We start from the raw sequence: 21,684 nt of genomic DNA on the forward strand, positions 1-21,684 counted from the left end.
ATTACAGCTCATATTCTCTGAGGTCTGACAGAACCCCCTAAGTCTTCAGTGGATACCGACCTCTAATCCAGTCTCACAAAGCTGGAAGTGGGCCCAGATTCAGTAATGCAATACATGACTTTGTACCCAGAATACATGGATCCAAGAATTTATTTTTATGCAGCCTAAAAAAAACTCTAAAGCAAAAAAACTCTAAAGGATAAAAATTAAAATAAATAAAAGCCTTTGCATTAAAAATTTGATGAAAGAAACAAAATGCATGTCTCAACAGCAGAATGATATAATAGAAAGTGTCTTAGCTCTGATTTTTGTCTAGATATATGAACATGGGGAAGTCATTTACCTTATATGAGTCTATTTTCTCATTAATAAAATGAAAATGAGTGGCAGAAAGTTTTCATAGATGAAGAACCAGGCTTAAAATCGAAAAGGTCTGGGTTCAAGTTTTGACTTTTTGATACACACTCCATTTGTTATCCATGGCAAGATGCTTATCCTCTCAGTGTCACAGGCATCTTTCTGACAATGTAAGGTTCATAACAAGTGCTATACCACATGGGCAGAGAATTTTCATTGTGGAGTTCCCTGTATCAAAATAAGTCTGATATAAAAGAAAAACTGGAAAAAATAAAAGAGAAAATGTGCCCAACAGCCTTGAATGAGTGTATAACAAAAATATCAATGAATAAAGTTTTATATGGTTCAGTTTAAGACCTCATGATGCAGTAGATACAGAGCTGGGCTAGTTTTCAGGACTTGTATGATTCTGATCTTGTTTCTCACAAAGAGAGTTGTTCTGTAATCTTTGGCAAGGCCTTTTAATTTTCAGGGCTTCTGACACATCTTTAAGACTTCTGTTGCTAATAATACACCAATGCGTGCTGGTAGAGGGAAGTATCTCCTCTCGCAGGGAGCTTTCAATAGAAATGAAGTCAACAAGTCCAACCTTAGTCTGTGTAGTCAATATCTCCAATTGCCAGAAGTGATTGTCCATATTGTAATCCTTACAACGGAAGAGGATAATACAGCAAGAGGTTCATTTAAGTTTAGGAGCTCTGAGCTGGAATGTCTAAAAGTGAAGGGCTGTCAGGCTACTAAAGGAGGAGTGACTTTATTTGCTTACCCTAGGCACAAACAGAGCAGGTCAAAACTCCAGTGCTAATTAGGAGTGGGGGTCAGACCTATTCTTGTCGACTGTACTTCTAACCCAGGTAAGTATATAAAATGTATTTTATATATTTAAATCTTATATATAAATATATATAAAGACATAAATACAAAAAAATACACTGTGCCAAACTCTATGCTAGGTGCTAGAGATACAAAAAGAAAAGTAGAGGGGGGGAAGAAAATTTAAAAAATTCTTACTCTCAAGGAGCTTTTATTTTATTTTTATTATTTTTATTATTATGTATTATTTTATATTATTATTTTTAATTATTATATATGCTTCATATCTCTTACCTGGATGGAATTCTGACTTTTTATAGGTTCATATTGTGAATTTAGATCTGGAAGGGACTTTAATTTCAGTGTGTTTCTAGACCAAATACCTCATTTTACAAATGAGGAAAGCAATTTGAAAAGGGAAAGGCAACTCTCCCCAGTGCAGGAGTGAGGAATAGAATTAGGGATTAAGTATCAAGTTCACTGTCTTCAAATTCAAGAGTTTCTCTATTGCACAATTGTTGGAAATATTTTAAATCCCACACACTTTTTTTTCTTGTAGTCTGTTCCTTGATTTTTGCCCTTACCTGGTGGCATTTCACTTAAAATGACATGGAGCTGTCTTTGCAAACTGCTATTTCACCCATTTCCAAGTTGATAAAATGAAAACCTATGCTCATTTAGATAAATTAAGGGTCCCCACACTCCACCAAGTATATAGGTGAGCATTGTCAAAGCTCCTATTGATGTGACACTCCTGCAGAGTTGCATAGGAGATGAACAAGGCTTTCCAATATCTAGCTTAGTAATGCTTTAAGTCCCAATTAATCCTACACCGTTCCCACCAATCAATAAAGCTACATGTCAAGGGGCAATAAAGGGAGCTAGAAGGAAATCAAACAACCTTTCAATACTAACAACTTATTTCTAAACACAAGTACTCTAAAATGTGTTTTTAATGAATGCACAGAAATGTTCTTATAAAAACAGTTTATGTAACATTCCCCCCACACCTACAAGTATAAGGACATTTTTAAAATGTAGTAGTTGCTTTTTCATGAATTTTTTTATTCAAATATTAAAATGCCATTTGCTCTTAATGCTTCAAGTAGAACTCTACTAAACTTCTGTTAACTTCTCATATTTCATATGTTTTGGTCTCAGTAGCATGTTCTTAAAATCCCCATTAAAAAACTCTGGAGTAAAAGACTGGACTAGTGCTAAGGCAGTCAAATTTGGGGTACTGAAGCAGAGGAGGGAGAAAACAAAAGGACAATAAAAAAAATCCAGGGCTTGGGAGAACATGTTTATTTATGCTATCCTATTTTTGGTGTATATATATATATATATATATATATATATATATATATATATATATATATATATACACACATTTATTTTCACATTCATAATTGTATTTTAGGTGAGAAGGAAACTCAATATTATCAAAATGTTTATGGATAAAAGTTTCAATGTAACCTACTAATAAAAAAGAGAGAGACATTATTTAGAGTCTAAGATTCTTGGATTTTGGTTAAATTTTTTAAAAATTGCTTCACAATGCTTAATTTGCAACCAAAATATATTTTGAGGTTCTTTGCATGTCATGTTAGGTAACTTACAAGGAAGTTTGAAAAATCTTAAAGACAGGGAGTTAATGAAAAGGACATCTTTATATAGTTTATCTTTCAATGTGTTACAAAACTTCAAATTTCAATTCAAAAAAATTTTCAAAAGGTTGTGTTCTCTTTCCCTCTTTAAATACCTCTGATGCTGAAAATGAAAGGGACGGGGTTTCAAAATATTTTTTCAGGGACAGGAGTGCAAATGGCATGGCCAAATAACTTATAAAGTAGAGGATGGGGTAAATAAATAGCAGATTTATGATAAAAAAATAAAAGATATGGATCTTCTGCAAAGTCATGTGTGAGAGTAAGGACATGTGTAAGAATAGAGAAGAGAGTAAAGGGGTCTTTTCATTTTTCTGTACCTCTTTACCATTTTTCTGTCCTTACCCATTGCTCTGCCTGAACCTCTAATTTGACCCAATTATACACAAACCTGAATTTAATAACCTGCAAATTTCTTCTGTGCTAGTTTTTTTGATCATCTCATCAGGCAAAATTGTGATATGTATACTATCTTCTTTAGGTGGCTTCCAATCCTCTTTTTAAATGTAGAGACCACTGGATTCATGGAATTACAGATTCTTTGACAAAAAAATTAGATTCATGAGATCCAACTCCTAGAAGAAACTTTACAAGTCATCTCATACCTATAATCACATATACAAATCCACATAATGACATTGACCAATGGGCATCTGTACAATATTTCTAGTGTCAAGAAAACAATTAACTCACAAAGGCACTTGTTGAACTTCTGAACAGATTTAATTGTATGCAGTTTAGCATGTCAATGTTCATACTCTCATTGTGTTATCTAGAAACTAAAAGATTAATCTGGATGACATCTGAGCAGTTCAATAAGACCTCTCTGGTTTTAAATACTACAGTTCTATTGATGTTGCTGAGGGTTGCATTTTTCTTTTCTTGTTTTAGTTATATTACAGTACAGAGAAATGTGTTTTTAATACATGGACTGCTATATAGACAGGTTTTCCCTTCCTTTTATTCATAGATTTGGTTTTTTAAGCAAGGAAGATGAATTTACATTTCTTCCTAAAATATTTTACATTATATCAATTCCTTTACAAAATCATTATTTCACTGACTCATACCTTCATTCAACAAATGTGTTATACACATATTATGAAAATATTATATAGGGAATACAAAAGACAGCCTATTTTAAAGAATTTAAACATATAGTGCAATAGAGGAAAGAGGAACAAACATTATAAGCTTAAACATAAGTAGATAGACTGTGTGATATAATTTTGTAAAAATATGAATTAAAAAAAGTGGGTTCAAATCTTGTTTCTGATGCTTGCAACCTGTGATTTTAGGGAAGTCACTTCACTCCTCTAATCTATTGTTTCCCTTGCTGCCTTCAGAATTCATTTCTTAAAGCACAACAATCTTCCATGGCTTTTGTCGGTTATAATTTGTCCATAACTTTTAACTCAGAAAAGAGGTCTGTATTTACACTCCAAGGTGGCCATTGATAAAAATGTCCACATATATATCAAAATATTTATAGCTGTGCTTTTTTATGATAGCAAGCAAATGGAGATGGGGTAGATGCCTGTTATTTTAGGAAATGTCTAAATAAATCATAAGAAATGATTATAATGGAATACTGCTTTTCTGAAAAAGAGAGAGATGATGACTATAGGAAAAATGGAAGGATATACATGACATGATGCAGAGTAGGGTAAAGTCATAAAATATACAAAACAACTCAATGTAAATAGAAAGAACAACCACAAACAAATCAAACTATGGATGTTGCAAAATTATAAAGAACAAGCTTGACTAAAAAATAAAGACAGGAGAAGAATTCCCATCTTACACTTGGCCGAAGGTAGAGGTTCAGAATTAAGATACATTGTACCCAAGTACAGGCTTTTTCAATATATTAATGGATTATACTGAATTTTTTCTCTTTAACATTTAAAAATATTCTTTGTTATATGATGATTTTCTCTGTGGAAGGGAAGTGGAAGGGAAGGGATGGGGAAAATTGGGTAGATTATGGTGATGTAAAACAATCAAATGTAATTATTAAAATTTTAAAAAGACATTTTGAGTTAATAAATTACTATAGGACAGAGAAACAGGTTGTATATCTAAAATCAATTCCTAGTTTTTCAAATACAGGAAAAAATAGAAAGAAGAGGTGAAAATGAAGGTTGTAACAATAATGGGGAGGATGAATTAATTACTGATTATCGTCTTAACTACTTAAAGTAATGGGCAAAGGGGCACCTCCACATGTTAATTTTTGCTTAGCCATTATGAATTAGTGGAAGATGACTAAGTAAGCAAAAATCAATAGCAAAAAGTGAAAAATTATAGTTGTCAAACTATACGATGAATATGCCAAAGAAAGGTTTTGATATCAACAATGGTTTGTGACATTTAATTAGGCTCAATGAATAAGGTAACTTTTGTCTTTTCAAATTTGAATGAATAGGATTAGCCTCAAAGTTTGATAGTATAGATAATAGATAGATAATGGCTCTTATAGAAAATTTATGTTCACTTTTTTTTTCCTGAATGGGAATAGTTGTATCCAAACAATGGAAGATGTTTTATTATATGGGTTTCCCATAACCACCATTTCTTGGAAGGCTGTGTATGTATGGATAAAAAGCAGAATGCTGCCTTCCTTTATTCCCCACATTTTCCTTCTCATGCATATTTCAGCAAAACTTGTAGTAAAAAAATGGAGGTGTTATTCAAAGATCTAGTCTCATCTTTCCAGAAGGCATTTCTTCCATACAGTTATAGTACTTCTGCATACATTAGTGTTTTACTCCAGCTTGAATTTAAACCCGTGCACAAACACAAAAATGTAATTGGAATAAAACATAGATAACTATGTGTCACCCTGGATATTTAATGTAGGTGCTAGAAAAAAATCATAATATATAATATAGTAAAATAACTAGTCAACCAGCTTTCCAAAATAAAAAAAAAATGTACAAAGATACACAGTTGGATCCATGTACTCTAATTTCTAAAAATTATTATATTTCTAAATCACTACCCTATTTTTGCTCTTGCAAAATGAAGATACTCTCTGTAAACTTAACATTCATAATTATTAAAGGGATGGAGAGATCCTAAACTAACCCTTACTCTCTCTCTTTCTCTTCTCTTTTTTCTTGCTTTGAATCTTTTCCTTTTAAAATCTGAGTAAGTTATGTGAGTCCCTTAAAAAGTGTCTAGTGATAATTTGTGGGCAGTCAGTAGAAAGAGAATCTGCTTTCCAGATGCATTACACACATCCACTGTGTTTATCCTAACTATGCTGAAGCCTGGTTAGGTTCAGGCTCTGATTCTAGAAACAAATTTTATTGCATTCTAATACTATTTCTTTGTCACTCATAAACAGTTGTATCAGGCATACAATTCCAATGGCTGCATAATTTTGAAGATTGTGGCACTTCCCTCCTCTATTGCATAACCCCAGGCAACATCTTGCATCAACTTAAGAGTTCTAATGAGTCTAACATGCCCTTCATCAACTGGGCTAAAAACTTGGATGGAAAATGACATTGATATATACCTACACAAAACCTCCTTAGAGTCTTCTAAATTCCTGACATATTCATCCAGGCAGTCTCACTGGAGAGCTACTTTGCATAAAAGCTGGCTGTGCAGCTGGAGATAAGCTGTCACCATTTGCTCAAGGGTCTCACCTGAGATCCCATAGTTAAAACTGAATACCCCCTGGATGTTTTCTCATTGCTTTTAGGTGATACAACAAAGATTTCTCAGCTACCATTAGATGCAAACTGCCACTAATGGTGTGCCATGGATTGCTCTCTCTCTCTCTCTCTCTCTCTCTCTCTCTCTCTCTCTCTCTCTCTCTCTCTCTCTCTCTCTCTCTCTCTCTCTCTCTCTCTCATCATTTCTTTTTGTGTGAGTTCTTCAACTTTCTTGAGTGGTTGACATTTTGGGTCGCTAAACTGTCAGGATAAATGAACTCATTTTAGGACTTGCAGCTGGAGCAAGGTGGACATGGAGTAGAAATTAATCCATCATATTAAGAAAAATTCTGCAAATGTATTTCATTCCCAAATGGCAAAAGTAAAATGATAACCTTGCTGATATGACAAAGTTCATAATTGATGTATTATGCTAACTTAGGAGTAAGAAATAATTCTATTCAGTGGGAGAATGAACTGTAAGGGAAATTGGCCTTCTCCAAGTCCTTATCACTAAAGAGAAATGCAACAGTGGACATGCTATCTCCCAGCTCTTTACCTTTTCTGTGGCACTCCTCCATATTGAGAAGGCACTCCTCTCTCATCACTACCACTTAAAACTTTATGGGTTCCTTCAATATTTAGTTTGAGTGTCAGTTTTTTCCTGCAACTTTTATTGATCCTCCCCAGCTGCTAGTATCTCCTCTCCAAAATGCCTATGCACACAGAAAACATATTTATTGCAAATGTGTATACATGCAGAAATATATATGTTATCATATTATTTCCACACATATTCAGTAACAATATTTTATTATTTCCAAGTTTCTTAGTTCCAAATTGTGCTTCAGAATGGTGAGATAAGTGCATAACTCCGCCAACAGTGCATTAGTGTCCCTATTTTACATTATGCCCTTCCCTTCCTTCTCTTTCCCTTTCTTTCTCTTTTCTTCTCTACCCTTCCATTTGATTCCCTTCCCTTCCCTTCCCAAGGGTTTCTGTTAAAATTATGTGGTGCAGAGGATGAGGTGGAAAAAAAAAAACTTGTCATCTTTCCCAGTTGAATACAAGGGCATCAAAGACATAGAAGAGCACATCAAGAAGCATGATGTGTACCAATATTTAAGACTAAGAGACAGGAGTTTTTCCAGAAGAGGTCAATTCCCCCAAACATCTCAAAAAGTATAGACTTCAAATTTAAAGAAAACCCAGAGGACATCTAATCCCACCCTGAACCTTATTTTGAAGGAGAAAAACCAAGACAAAGAGATTTGGTTTCTTATGGAAATTAAGTTTTCAATTAGAACATTTCTGAGTCAAGAAGTAAACTTGAATCTTTCCTTCTTGTATAGTTCTCTTTTTGCTATGTATAGTTTATATAATATACATATGTGTATATTTGTGTATGTAATGAAGGTAAGTTGCAAGGAGCTGCTACTATTTTATATGAAATAGATTTTCCCTATTTTGGCATCCTGGTTGGTCTCCAATGAGAGACCTGCTTGTAAATTTCACATCTAAATGGTAGCATGTAGATTTGTGCCTCCAAATCGTACTTTGTACAAGTTAGTGTAATCTGATAATCTCAGAGGAACACTGATCTAGACTTCAAGTAACATCAAAGGTAATTTACTTCAGCCCCTTCAGTATCAAGATGAATAAGTGGGAGGCCTAGGGACATTAATAATCTTTTTCCAATGACATATACATGAATAGAAGTAGGATTTGAAGCCATATCTTCTGACTTCATAATCAATGTTCCTTCTACTCTCTCTCTCTCTCTCTCTCTCTCTCTCTCTCTCTCTCTCTCTCTCTCTCTCTCTCTCTGTCTGTCTGTCTCTCTGTTTCTGTCTCTCTGTCTCTCTCTGTCTCTGTCTCTCTCTGTCTCTCTCTCTCTCTCTCTCTCTCTCTCTCCATACATATATATATATATATGTATATATAATGTATGTATGGAATCTAAGGTAAAATTAACTTTTTTAATTTTAAGTTTTGGGTTTTGATATCATAAAACTGACTCATCTATCCCTAGAAGCTCCATAGAATCTAAGGTTCTTTGGTTGGTCCATATGAACTGCTTTCTAACAAAATCTCCCCAAACTTATATTTGTGTTTTTGAATTGTTTTGATGGGGTGAGGCTCTATGATACTCTCTTAAAGTCTTAACTGAGAAGCATCATGGTATGATGAGGCAAATGTGGGTTGAAAGTGGGTTATATTTAGAATCAGCAAAATAGGGATTCAGATCTTACTTTTAACACTCGTTGCATGATACTTGATTTATTTAATTTATATTGCATCAATTTCTTCCCTTGTAAAACTGTCTATTCTAATACTGATTGTATTTCTGTCATGAGGTTGTATTGATTCACAAACATAAAAGGTATAAATAACACTTTGCAAACATCATAATGATACTAAAATGGTCTTTATATTTTTAATCTTATCACTTTAAGATTTTGCCTCTTATCATATTTTAATTAATTTCCCTCAGGATGATCCATTTTGAAAATTCTTTTAAAATCTAAAATATGTTTTAAGATCTAATGTTATTTAATGGCTTCCATTTGAAATTGTTTTTATATTTTTTTGATATCCCATACCCTTTTCTTCCTAATAAGATAATTGTGGTAGCATAACTATAATTTCATTCTATATAGCTTCAATCTTAATTCACCTTTGGGAGTAGTAGGTCAAGGGATCATACTTTTATTTTTCCCAAATACTGTGAACTACATTGTCCTAAAGTCTAAAAATTTTGTCCAGTGATTCCTTTCTTATTTTCTATAAAGTTCAAGATCACATGACTGCCTTGAAGTTCTCTCTCCTTAAAAACAAATAAACAAAAACACACACAAAAAAAAAAACCAGTGCTTAATTAGTGGCCAGAATTTGATCCAGCAAGCCTGGATCCTTCATCGTTTCTTCAGTTTTTAGAAAAAGGAAATGGTCCATGAGTCAATTCAAGAATTTGTCAGTTCTTCTCATAAAATAACATCACCAAAGAATTTGAACATTTGAAGAAATTTTTGTTCCAGTAACACTGAATTGACATGACATTTCCCCTCCAGTGAGTTTTCACAGAATCACATTTGAGAATTGATATGGATACAAGTAGTTCACTCAGTATATAACTGAAAGAAATATTCATTATATCATATTGGAAAAGGGGTTATTAAACCTCTTTGAAAATTTCCAATCACGGTAAACCTTTTCAACTTTTAAAATCCTGAATTATCATTAAGTCCTATCATCCCTTCTTCTGACCTCAAAGACAAAATATAAATGTTCCTGTTTGGAAACTTCTTCCTATTGCTGTGATTCCCCAGCCTCAGTCTAAACAGTAGTCTAATTCCTTTTCCTTTTAATAGCCTTTCTGATTTAATCATTGAGATTCCTACAGCAAGTAAATAAGTTAAAAAGCATGTATTAAGCTCCTTTTAAATGCTAAACAATGTTAGGAACTTAAGATATAGAAAAAAAAACAAAAAAAAACCATCAAAACCAAAAAACACCCCTCCTAAAAAAGTCTCTACTTTCAAGGAATTCAGTCAAATGAGGGCAATAAAATGTAAATGACTATGTATATAATGCATGCTATATACAGGAAAATTAGAGTTTGTCATAGAAGGAAGGTAGTACATAAAGGTTGATTCATAGAGGCTTTTATAAAAGGTAGAATTTTAAATAAAACTTTAAAGGCAGGGATACCCAGACATGGAAATTAGGAGAAAGAGAATTAAAGAATGGATGATAGTCAGTGAAGTACATCGTTTCAGTAGATAGAATGTCTTGTGTGAGGAATAGCACAGGAGCCAGTGTTATTGGGTCATAATATGTGTAGAAAGAAGGGGGAAAAAGTGTAAGAAGACTGGACAATTAAGAATGTGTTATCTATAAAGAACCATAAAAGCAAAATAAAACATTTTTTATTTGATCGTAGAACTACTAGGTGTGTTAGAGTTTAGCAAAGATGGGAGGTACTTTCAAACCTGTACTTTATTTAGGCAGATCAATTTAACAGGCAAGTAGAAGATGGACTGAAGTAGGAAGAATTTGGCAAAAAGAGCAGCAGTCTATTGCAGTAGTAAAAGCTTCAGGTAATGAGGACTGATCCAAGGTGGCAACAATGTCAGGAGAAAAGGGAACAGATAGTAGAGATGTTGTGAAGCTTGAATTGAGAGTAATTGGCAACAAATTGGATTTGGGGACAGAGGGTGAGAGTAAGAAGTCAAAGATGACACCTATGTTTTATGCCTGGGAAACTTAGAAGATGGAAATATTTTCAAGAATAATTGGAAAATTGAGAAGAGAAGAGGGTAAGACAGAAAGATATCTTGAGGTTTAGATATCTATAGAACATACAGTTTCTAATGTCTGATAAGTTGTTGGAGATATATACATTATATATATATATATATATATATATATATATATATATATATATATATATATATATATGAAGATCAGGAGAGAGAGATAGATTAAGGCTGGAAATAAAATAGCACCTGGTTTGTCCTATTGGAGGCAGTCTGTTGAGAACAGAATGCATATTAATTTCTAGATCTTTGATCCTATATCTAGAGTTTAGATAATTAGATCTGAGAATCATAGTCATAAAGAAGATATTTGAACAATAGTTGATGAGTTTATCAACAAAATGAAGCAGAAGGGGAAAAGAATAAACTAGAAAGCTAGATCTTAGGAACATGCACAAAAAAGTATGGCTGAGATTAATATCTGGTAAAAGATATTCAGGAATGTCAGGAGGAAGTGGGCAAATTAGGAAAGAACCTTGTTACAAAAGTCCAGAGACTAGAATATAAAAGGTCTTTAGATTCAACATTTAAGAGATTATGGTAGCTTGTAAAAAAGTAGTTGAGGCTCAAAGCCATACTGTAGAGACTTTTGTTTTGTTTTGTTTATTTTTAAATCATTGTGCCTAGCAAATAGAAGATTATTTTTAAAAAGCTTTTAAATTTTCATTTAAAAAATAATGAGTTTGAAAGAACATAGGAAGGGAAATACTATAAGACATCTTCTTTCCAAAGACCATTTACATGAAGACTTCACCTATCCTAGAGAGATGAAAACCTACAAGCAAACAAATCACCAAAAAGAGTGGGTACTAAATGGAGATTTTATGAAGTTCATGTTGTAAAACTTTGCATTTGACTATAGAAAAAACTTCAGACCTTCGTTCCTGAGTCTATACATGCACATGTAACATTATAATACATATAGCATTATGGTTTACTAGTCTACAGCAGTCAATTAAAACAAGAAATGAAAAGGAGCTGAGTAATGTTAGACACAAGCTAAATGTTAGCAGAAAAGCTTGGGACTAAAGGACTTAATTTTTTTTTAAAAAGAGAAAGCACAAATAAGAAGGAACAAAAACAGATTGTTGGCACAGATAACTATCCTGCAAACCAAAATAGCCCTTGAGAAATTAATGAACTGACATTTGAAGTGATGACTGCAAGTCATTGAATGATAACAGTAATGATCCTGATATGACAATATTTTCATGATGTTTTAAAGTGTGCAGAGAGCTACGAAACAGTATTTCATTCAATCTTTATGAGAATTGTTACATAGGTATTATGCAGATTGTTATTTCCATTAAACTAATGGGAAAACAGATTCAGAAAGGTTGTTACTTGTGCAATATCACACATATAGTAATCATAAAAGAAGAGAATCAAGTCATCATCTTTCTGGCTTTCATATTCAATGCATTCCATTATACCATGCTACCTTTAAAAAAGGAGGAAAAGGAGTTAGACCTTGTTGATCATTCTCTGTTTAAGAAGTTGGCGAAGTAAGTAGGGCTGTTTAAAATATTCCCCAATAAACATTTAGATATTTTAAATGACCTTTGGGACTGTTATTCAGTTATCTAGGTAATGTCCATGTACTGAATAGCTTATTCTCCATAAATAATGGATAAGTGATATGATATTGCCACCACAACAAAAATATTCAAACAGAAGAAGGCTAAATCTGTACTGTGTATTTGGACTGCACTGAACCTTTTGGGGAATAAGCATTTGGAACAGCACATGCAGCTGGAAATCAAGTGAAAAATTATCATGAACAGATTGTTACTGAAAACACTTATTATCCAGTGGAAATGACCTTTGCTAAGGATATATGATCACTGGGTTGAATCCAATTAGACACTGAAGTTGCAGTCTGATTACTGTTGTCATGTTTGTGTAACCAAGGATGCATATTTGCCTCCAAAAACAATGGAATCCCTAAGGCTCTTCTTGATGCTTGATTTATATATTCACCCCCTGCATATTAAGGGATAGACATAAAAAGTGGAGTCCCAAGTACTTGTAAGGTTTATATAATTTGTTTGAATATATTCCTGTTTGGAAGCAGTGGCTATAAACTTTGGAGTGATACATTATGTAGTCTAACACTCTGCAAACCAAACTTAAAATAACAATATTTACATGATAATTTAATGATAATTTAATTTTCCATAAACTTTTTTTAAACACTTACCTTCCATCTTGGAGCCGATCCTGTGTATCCAAGGCAGAAGAGTGGTAAGGGCTAGGAAATGGGGGTCAAGTGACTTGCCCAGGGTCACACAGCTGGGAAGTGTCTGAGGCCAGATTTGAACCCAGGGTCTCCCATCTCTAAGCCTGGCTCTCAATCCACTGAGCTACCTAGATTCCCCCTCTATAAACGTTTAATCCACAATAATCACATGAGATTGGCAGTGGAATATGTTAATTATCATTTTATGAATGAGGGAGCTGAGTCCCAGAAAAATTAAATCACTTTTCTTTGGTCACATAGCCAGGAAGTGTTGGAGTTGGGTTTCAAACTCATGTCTTTTGACTTCAAATCCTATCCTTTTTCTTCTGTCCCACATTGTCATTCCACAAATAATCAGGATGCCAGGAACATTCCTTATATTCTTCAAAGATCAAAAGAAGACAAAAGAAAGACTTTCTACATGGAGGCTTATAGTCCTCCCAAAGTAGGAGTTACTTCTAAAAGAAAATCATTACATTTACCACTTGACTTTCTGAATAGTTTCCTCTGTAAAACTGACATAATACTGTTTGGACTACCTTACTCATAAAATTGTTGAGAGGATAATATAATATGCATAAAGCACTATGCAGTAACAAAGACAATTATAGAAAGGGTAGTTGGAGAAAAAGATAATAGATCGATAGTTACTATCATGAATATGATTTCAATGATATAGATATATCCTTTAAGAATGTGAATTTCATTGACTTTAAATGATCACTCTATTGCAAATATTAATAATATGGAAATAGGTTTTGAACAATGATACATAGAAAACACAGTGTAAATGCTCCTCGGCTCTGGGAGTAGGGAGGGAATAGGGGATGGGAAAAAACATGAATCATGGAACCATGGGAAAATATTCTAATAAATAAATAAATTTTAAAATTTTAAAAAAAGAATGTGAATTGCAGGCCATTCACCTTCTACATTTATTCATATTATATTATTATTATTGGTTATTTTTTCCATAGATCTTTTGTAGAGTATTTATTCTATAACAGCTTCTCAGAAAAATAAACATTTTTTCAAAGTTACAAAATATTGAGCGTAATATAATTTAATTTCTCGCTTTTGTGACTTTATAAAAGTTAAAATAAGGTAAACAACCAAATAAGTAAATTTTAAAAGCTTAAGAATCATGACATGGATCATCAAATCAACACCAAACTATTAGAAAGTATGTGAGATTTATAATTGTTCTGGGTTACAATCCTTCTTCAATGTCTCATTTTTATTTCATCCACACAAAATAAGTTCTTTTGTCTGTGCAACTTTTAAACCTCTCTTATGAACACCCTCTATTAGATCAAATTATTTATCATTGGAAAAAATGTCTTATATTTTAAGTTCTTATAGTTATATTTATAAATATTTTTAAAACTATGATTTTTATCATGTAGTTCTTAGACTCTGGTGTTATTATCTCAAATCATACTCAGACTTACAGGTCATATTATCAAAGATTAATATGAATTTCTCCAAAGTATCTGGGATTGTTTTTTAGTATTGCATTCAAGAGCTTCAATCCATTGTTTTCCACTAATAACAACTTCTGGTAATAGTTATTCAATATCATTTAATCAATAAATTCAAATTACCTTTTAAAAGGAACATTTATTGAGTAGATATAAGGAACAAAATGCAAAAACATCTTATAGAAGCACTATCTACACAATCACCATGGTATCTCAAAAGATGGTACCCAAACATAAAGTCATTGCTGATCTATCTCTACCCACATACTTTCTATTGCAGATGTGGGAGTTCATTTTTGTCTTGGAAGACGTCTAGCTTAAGCCAACCCTGAGAGGAGAGTTGCATTCCAAAAAGCCACAGCCAGCGAAAAAATAAAGGTGCCATATTACATTTCTCCTCCCTCCCTCTATCTGTCTCTCCTCTCCTCTCCTCTCCTCTCCTCCTCCTCTCCTCTCCTCTCCTCTCCTCTCCTCTCCTCTCCTCTCCTCTCCTCTCCTCTCCTCTCCTCTCCTCTCCTCTCCTCTCCTCTCCTCTTCTCTTCTCTTCTCTTCTCTTCTCTTCTCTTCTCTTCTCTTCTCTCTCCTCTTCTCTTCTCTTCTCTCCTCTCCTCTTCTCTTCTCTTCTCTTCTCTTCTCTTCTCTTCTCTTCTCTTCTCTTCTCTTCTCTTCTCTTCTCTTCTCTTCTCTTCTCTTCTTCTTCTCTTCTCTTCTCTTCTCTTCTCTCTCTCTCTTCTCTTCTCTTCTCTTCTCTTCTCTTCTCTTCTCTTCTCTTCTCTTCTCTTCTCTTCTCTTCTCTTCTCTCTCTCTCTCCTCTCCTCTCCTCTTCTCTTCCTCTCCTCTCCTCTCTCTCTTCTCTTCTCTTCTCTTTCTCTCCTCCCTCTCCCTCTCCTCCTCTCTCTCTCTCTCTCTCTCTCTCTCTCTCTCTCTCTCTCTCTCTCTCTCTCTCTCTCTCTCTCTTCTCACTCCCCCTCGGTATCTCTCTCTTAGTCCCTCTGTCTTTCTTCCTCTGTATCTGTCTCTCTGTGTGTCACTTTCTAAATATACACATATATGCATAGACCATATATCTGTTTATATGCACATTTTATTGAAAAATTCTCAACCACACAATTCTAGGGCTCTTGCTAACTTGAACATTTTGTATTATAGTATCTAGGACCCTTAAAATGTTCAGGCCTCAAAAACTGAATACCTTTGTTTCCTAGATAAGTCACTTCACCCTGTTTCTTCAGTTTCTTTATCTATAAAATGAACTGGAGAAGAACATGGCAAAAGCAAGAGGACCATTAATGTATTATATTTGTTATCATTTTCTTCATGGAGACAACCTTTTGCTTATAAGTCTTCTCAAGATGCTGGGAACATCACTAGATTTAAGTTAAATGAATCTATAAATTGCTCTAGAAGCATCTGATTTTTTTTTTGTACTCTTCTAAAGTTAGGACTATAATTGCAACTAACTCATTGACATCAATGACAAAAAAATAAAAAAAGTAAGTTCCATTCAAGTGCACTCTATATCCATCTTCTGGCTTCAAAATGTATTCATACTTTGGTCTTTTATAGAGTTCTATTACTCCAAAGAATCTCTAGCCCCTTTGCTCAGACAGACAGTAGGAGATACTTTGAAATAATAGCAAATGAGAGATTAACTCTGGGGGCTGAGTTAATTTTTACAAGACTATAACAAACTGTATTTCACTAAAATGAATGCTGAGTTTATGTTGCAACTCTACTGGTTAATGGTCAAGGGACAGGAGGCTCAATTCTCTAAAAATGAAAAAAAAAAACTCCAACATTGTTTTGAAGCATGAAACATGAAACATTAATAGATTTTAACAGATTTTTCCATCCTTTCTGAATTTCTGGAATATAGATGAGAACATCTCAAGTGGCGAAAATAAAGCAAAATGCAAATCTATCACTGAACAGGAGTTTATCTACAAACTAAACTGATTTTAAGTGAGAACATCTGTTCAAACAAGATAGCAAGAAGGAAGATCAACATCACAAATGAAAGAAAATTGCACTGATGATAGGAATTATAAAAAACAGTGTTAAACAGAGTGTGTTTTTGTAATAGCACAGTTACAGGTATATGAAAGAATTAAACATTGTATGATGATGATATAGAGAATAGACTAATCAGAGAAAAAAATAAGATCAGGCTTTAGTCTTCTCTAATCCAGATAATTATGATGCCTACTTATCGAAGAAATACAAAGGAATTATCAATTATTGGAAATGATAGATGATAGATAGAGTAAGTTAGAGAAAGTGCTGGAGTTGAAATCAGAAATTGCTATTGTTCTATCATGATTGACTCTTTGTAATCCCATTTGAGCTTTTCTCAACAAGGATGATGGAAGGTTTGCCGTTTCCTTTACCTTTATTTTACAGATTAGAAAAGAGGTACACAGGGTTAAGTCACTTGCCCAGTTAATAAGCATCCAAAGCCAGATTTAAACTCAAGAAGATGAATTTTCCCAACTTCAGAAACATTATTCTTTCCACTGTACCATCTAGAAACTGAAAGTTAGGAATACATTTGGCCAAATCCCACCTCTGACATTTTTTAGCTATGTGACACTTAATAGTTCTTACCACCATTCAACTCTTTACAAATGGTATATACAAGCCACCATATGCACCTGACAATCAATGAGCAAGCATTTACGGAGTCCTTACTTAGTGAGTGCTGGATTCACAAAGAAAAAGTAAAAAAAAAAAAACAGACCAAAAACAATACTTTCAAGGAGCTTGAAATCTACTGGGGATATACAGCATAGATACTGAGTATATAAATAACACATGACTACTGATTGAAGATGAGTTCTAATAAGTGTGGAATGGAAAACAAGAAAAGTATTTGAGGGAGTTAGAACTTGAGCTTAGTTCTGAATGGCACATAGAAATAAGGAATTCCCAAACTGATAAAATTATTTGCCCTTTACATACCATATTTAAGAATATTATAAAAGAATATTCCTTACTTACCTCAGGAACTTGGATTTGGAAATAATTCTGAAACCTTTGAGAGTTGAGAGTTTTACTTCACAAGAACAAATACACACACAAACAAATACATGCACAGATATACTGGTCTGGAAACCAGGAGACAGCATCTAATAACAATTTTGCATCTAATTTAAATGTTTATTGTTTTATTTATTCTATTCTACTATTTGTTTCTGGACTAAGTTATCTTTAATGGGAGGAACTCTTGGCACCACAACTTATTTTACTAATGTAGATCAACAGCTCCTCTGTAACTTATAGGCTTGCTATAAATAATCAATTTTTATCAGATACATGACTAGACTTCATGTCTTCCTTATGTCAAAAACCTCTCTCTTTTCCATAACTATACTTCTTCATGTTGCCTTGTGCAAAACTTTTCCCTTCCCTGAGCCTCATTTTCCTTTTCTGTTATGAGTATAATATATTAGATGACATTGACTTCTCTCAGCCGTTCTTTCTTTTTTTTATTGCCCATAATTGTATTGGAATAACAAGATCTATTCTAACTTTATAAAGGGTTATGTCAGTTTTATATAATCTCTGAAAGAATATTACTTCATTCATATATGTAATCATCAACTCCATATAGAGTACAATATAATATAAAACAACTGACATTTGTATGTGAAACTCCTATTGGGTCACTAGAGGAGAATCAGCTTAGTATTATTTCTAATGTGAGATGATACAAGCTTTCCCAATAAAATCAGGAGTGATGCAAGTATATAAATTCTCACCAATATTATTTAGCATAACATTAGCAATGCTGGCAATAACAATAATAGAAGAAAAATAAATTGAAGGAAGAAGAGTGTACAAAGAATAAAACTATCTCTTTTTGCAGATAATATGACAGTATATGTGGAAAATCTAATAGATTCAACTAAAAAGTTAGATGAAGCTACCAATAACTTTAACAAAGTAGCAGGATATAAAATCAATACACATAAACCATCAGGTTTTTATATACTACTAAAAAAGTCTTGCAAAAAAGATAGAAAGGGGTTATTCACTTAAAATAACCACAGATAAAATAAAATACCCAGGAGTATACCTGCCAAAGCAAACTCAGGAACTACATGAATATAATTATAAAACACTTTTTACACAAATAAAGGAAAATCTAAATAATTTGAGAAATATTATTTCTTCATGGACAGGCAGGGTTATTATTATATGATATTATTGGTAATTATATCATGATAAGATTTGCATTTAAGTTATCCTACTTATTCAATGCCATCCCAATGAAAATGTAAAAAAAAAATTACCTTATTCGAGTTAGAAAAAAATATTCCAAAATTCATTTGGAAGAACAGAAGATCAATAATATAAAAAGAATTAATGGAAAAATACAAAGGAAGTCTGGCAGTACCAGATTTTAACTTATATTATAAAGCTTATAAAAACTACCTCATAGTGGCTAAGAAATAGAAAAGTAGATCAGTAGAACAAAACAGAAATAAAACAAAATAGTAAAATATTATAATAACCTTTTATTTTACAGAAACATAGATCTAGATTTGGGGATAGAAGTAATCATTATTTAGTAAAAAAAAAATCTTTGTGTAACTGGAAAGTAGTGTGGCAGAAACTAGATATTAACCAAAACCTTAAACTATTCACTAAGATAAGATCAAAATGGATAGATGATCTAGACATAAAATGAGATATCACAAGCAAATTAGAAGATTAGGGAACATATTACTTATCAGGTTTGTGGATAAGTGAGGGATTTTTGAGTCAAAAAGAGAAAATATTGTGAAATGTGAAATGACTACTTTTGAGAACATTAAATTGAAAAGATTTTATACAAATAAAACAAATGTTGCCAAGATTCGAAGGGAAATGGAAAACTGGAGCATTTTCTCTCCCAATTCTCTCCCAATTGGTAAATGGGCAAAAGATATGAACAAACATTTTTCAAATGAAGAAATTAAAGTTACTTATAGGTACATAAAAATGCTCTAAATCATGACTGATGAGAGAAATGCAAACTAAACAATTCTGAAATATCATCTCATACTCATTAGACTAATTAAAATGATTAAAGGGTAAAATGACAAATATTTGGAGAGGATATGAAAAGTGAAGACACTAGTACACTCTCGATAGAACTGTAAACTGATGCAACCATTTTGGAGAGCAAATTGGAATTACATCCAGAGAGTTATAGAACTATGCATACCAATGGATCCAGCAATATTCCTCCTGGGTCTATTTCCTAGGAAGATGAGGGGAAAGGGAAAACAATTTGTATATTCAAGTACATGTATGATAGCTTTCATTATAGTGGCAAGGAGTTGGAAGTTGCTTATCATTTGAGGAATAAACAAATGATGGTGTCTGATTATTATAGAATACTACTGTGATATAAAAGACAATTAGCTGTCAGATTTAAGCAAAAGAAACTTAGAAGGAACTATATAGGATAATGAACAGTAAAATGAGTAAAACCCAGAGAATATCATATGTAGTTACAGATATAACACTAGGAGAAGAAATTATTCATGTTACATGTGAGTGAACTGAAATGAGAATGAACATGAAAGAAATAATTCATATAAGTATGTCTGTCTCCCAGATGATGCCTTCTGGGATGTGGGGTGTGTTGGGAATGGTTGGGACACTTATGGATAGATTATATTAATAAATTAATTAACTAATTTTTTAAAGTAAGGAATGGAATATGCAGAAGGAAACACAGAAAAACAGGAAAGTTTTGAATATTACATGTGGGATTTTTTTCTAGTTATGAAGAAAAGAAAGCTAAATTTATAAGGGATTTGAGATTTCATTTGTGTACAATCTTTTTCTTTCTGTATGGAAATGCTCTTTTGATTTTTTTTTAAATTTGAAAATAAAACTTAAATCAAAGCTTACAGTTAAATCTAGGGCCATTGACCCAAAGATGATCTCTGTTCATTACTCAATTTGTGGGTCTACTTTCCTTTATCAAATATGGATACATAATTCAATAAAAATATGCTTATCATTACTTGGAGACAAAATCTGTTATAAAAGTATATACAGTAAATATAATGATTTTTATAGAAAATAATCTCCCATAAACAATTTCACTTGTAAAGAAAAGGTCTTGGAGGGGAGAAATGAGAAAGAAATAATCAATTTACTACATCCTTATAGAAGAAACAGAGTGATATCTCAAAATTGTCTGCTACATAGTCATTCCTTTAGCATTCCATTGAGGTGGACAAGGCTTCAACTGCTCATCATTATATTCAGTTTGGGGTAGCAATATCCTTCATTTCAAATCACCTTGTCTCCTGGCAGGGGTGTTCTGGATCCAGCTCCAGCTGTGAACAAAAGTTCCCTGACTTCTTCTGTTGCAGAAAGCTTTTGATTCCCATAATACCTAATGTCCTTTCTTCCATATTTGAAAAGAAAAAACCTCCTTCCTGAAGCTCCTTTGCTATTAAGGGACTATAGATAGAACTTTAAAGTTTTCAAACCTTTTTTGTTTTTACATACCTCTAATTTAAGCCTCACAACAGCCTTGGTTCTGTAGGTATTATAGATATGAGTATTTACTACAAGTTATTATAATTTAATACATGAAGAAACTAAGGCTATGAGAAGGACATACCCATTTTCACACAACTTGCAAGTATTAGAAAAAGGATATAAGCTCAGGGATTCTTTATTCCATGTACTATTCTTCATTTTGTCACATAGCATTATATCTAATTTTTTATGCTCATCTTCCATATGAAAGATACCATAGACATATATCCATTTGGTTATTTGTCCAAAAGTTCAAAACTTACAAATGACATTAAATTGACAATTAAGAGAAAATTGCCCTCATAGTATTGAAATATATGGATAGCCATTATAAATGCTTTGGGAACTGAAAAGTTTGAAACACATTTTACTTAATTTCCAAAATTCAATAGTCTATTTCCTGAACATTTCTGCCTGTAAGTTTCCTTCCTAGTGATTTCCCTCCAGGTGAATGATCAGATTGAAACCCATTAATGTTCAAAAAAAATAAACAAATCAGAAGCATACAAGTTTTAATTTCAAATATATTCATAGTTAATGCATACTAATAACATAATCATTTAGACTAATGAAAGTCAAACATATTTTCATCAG

The 21,684-nt window shown here is 32.8% G+C and overlaps 1 long non-coding RNA gene across 1 annotated transcript; it reads left to right on the plus strand.

Moving 5' to 3' along the window:
- Nucleotides 1–873: 873 nt before the first annotated feature.
- On the plus strand, nucleotides 874–21,360 carry LOC103105841 (uncharacterized). The gene is made up of 3 exons (XR_462747.3): nucleotides 874–1,211; nucleotides 14,825–14,922; nucleotides 16,421–21,360. It is a non-coding gene; the product is annotated as an uncharacterized LOC103105841 (long non-coding RNA).
- Nucleotides 21,361–21,684: the final 324 nt, after the last annotated feature.

Source organism: Monodelphis domestica, chromosome 2 (assembly GCF_027887165.1).
Source record: "Monodelphis domestica isolate mMonDom1 chromosome 2, mMonDom1.pri, whole genome shotgun sequence".
In the NCBI taxonomy this organism is placed as follows: Eukaryota; Metazoa; Chordata; class Mammalia; order Didelphimorphia; family Didelphidae; genus Monodelphis; species Monodelphis domestica.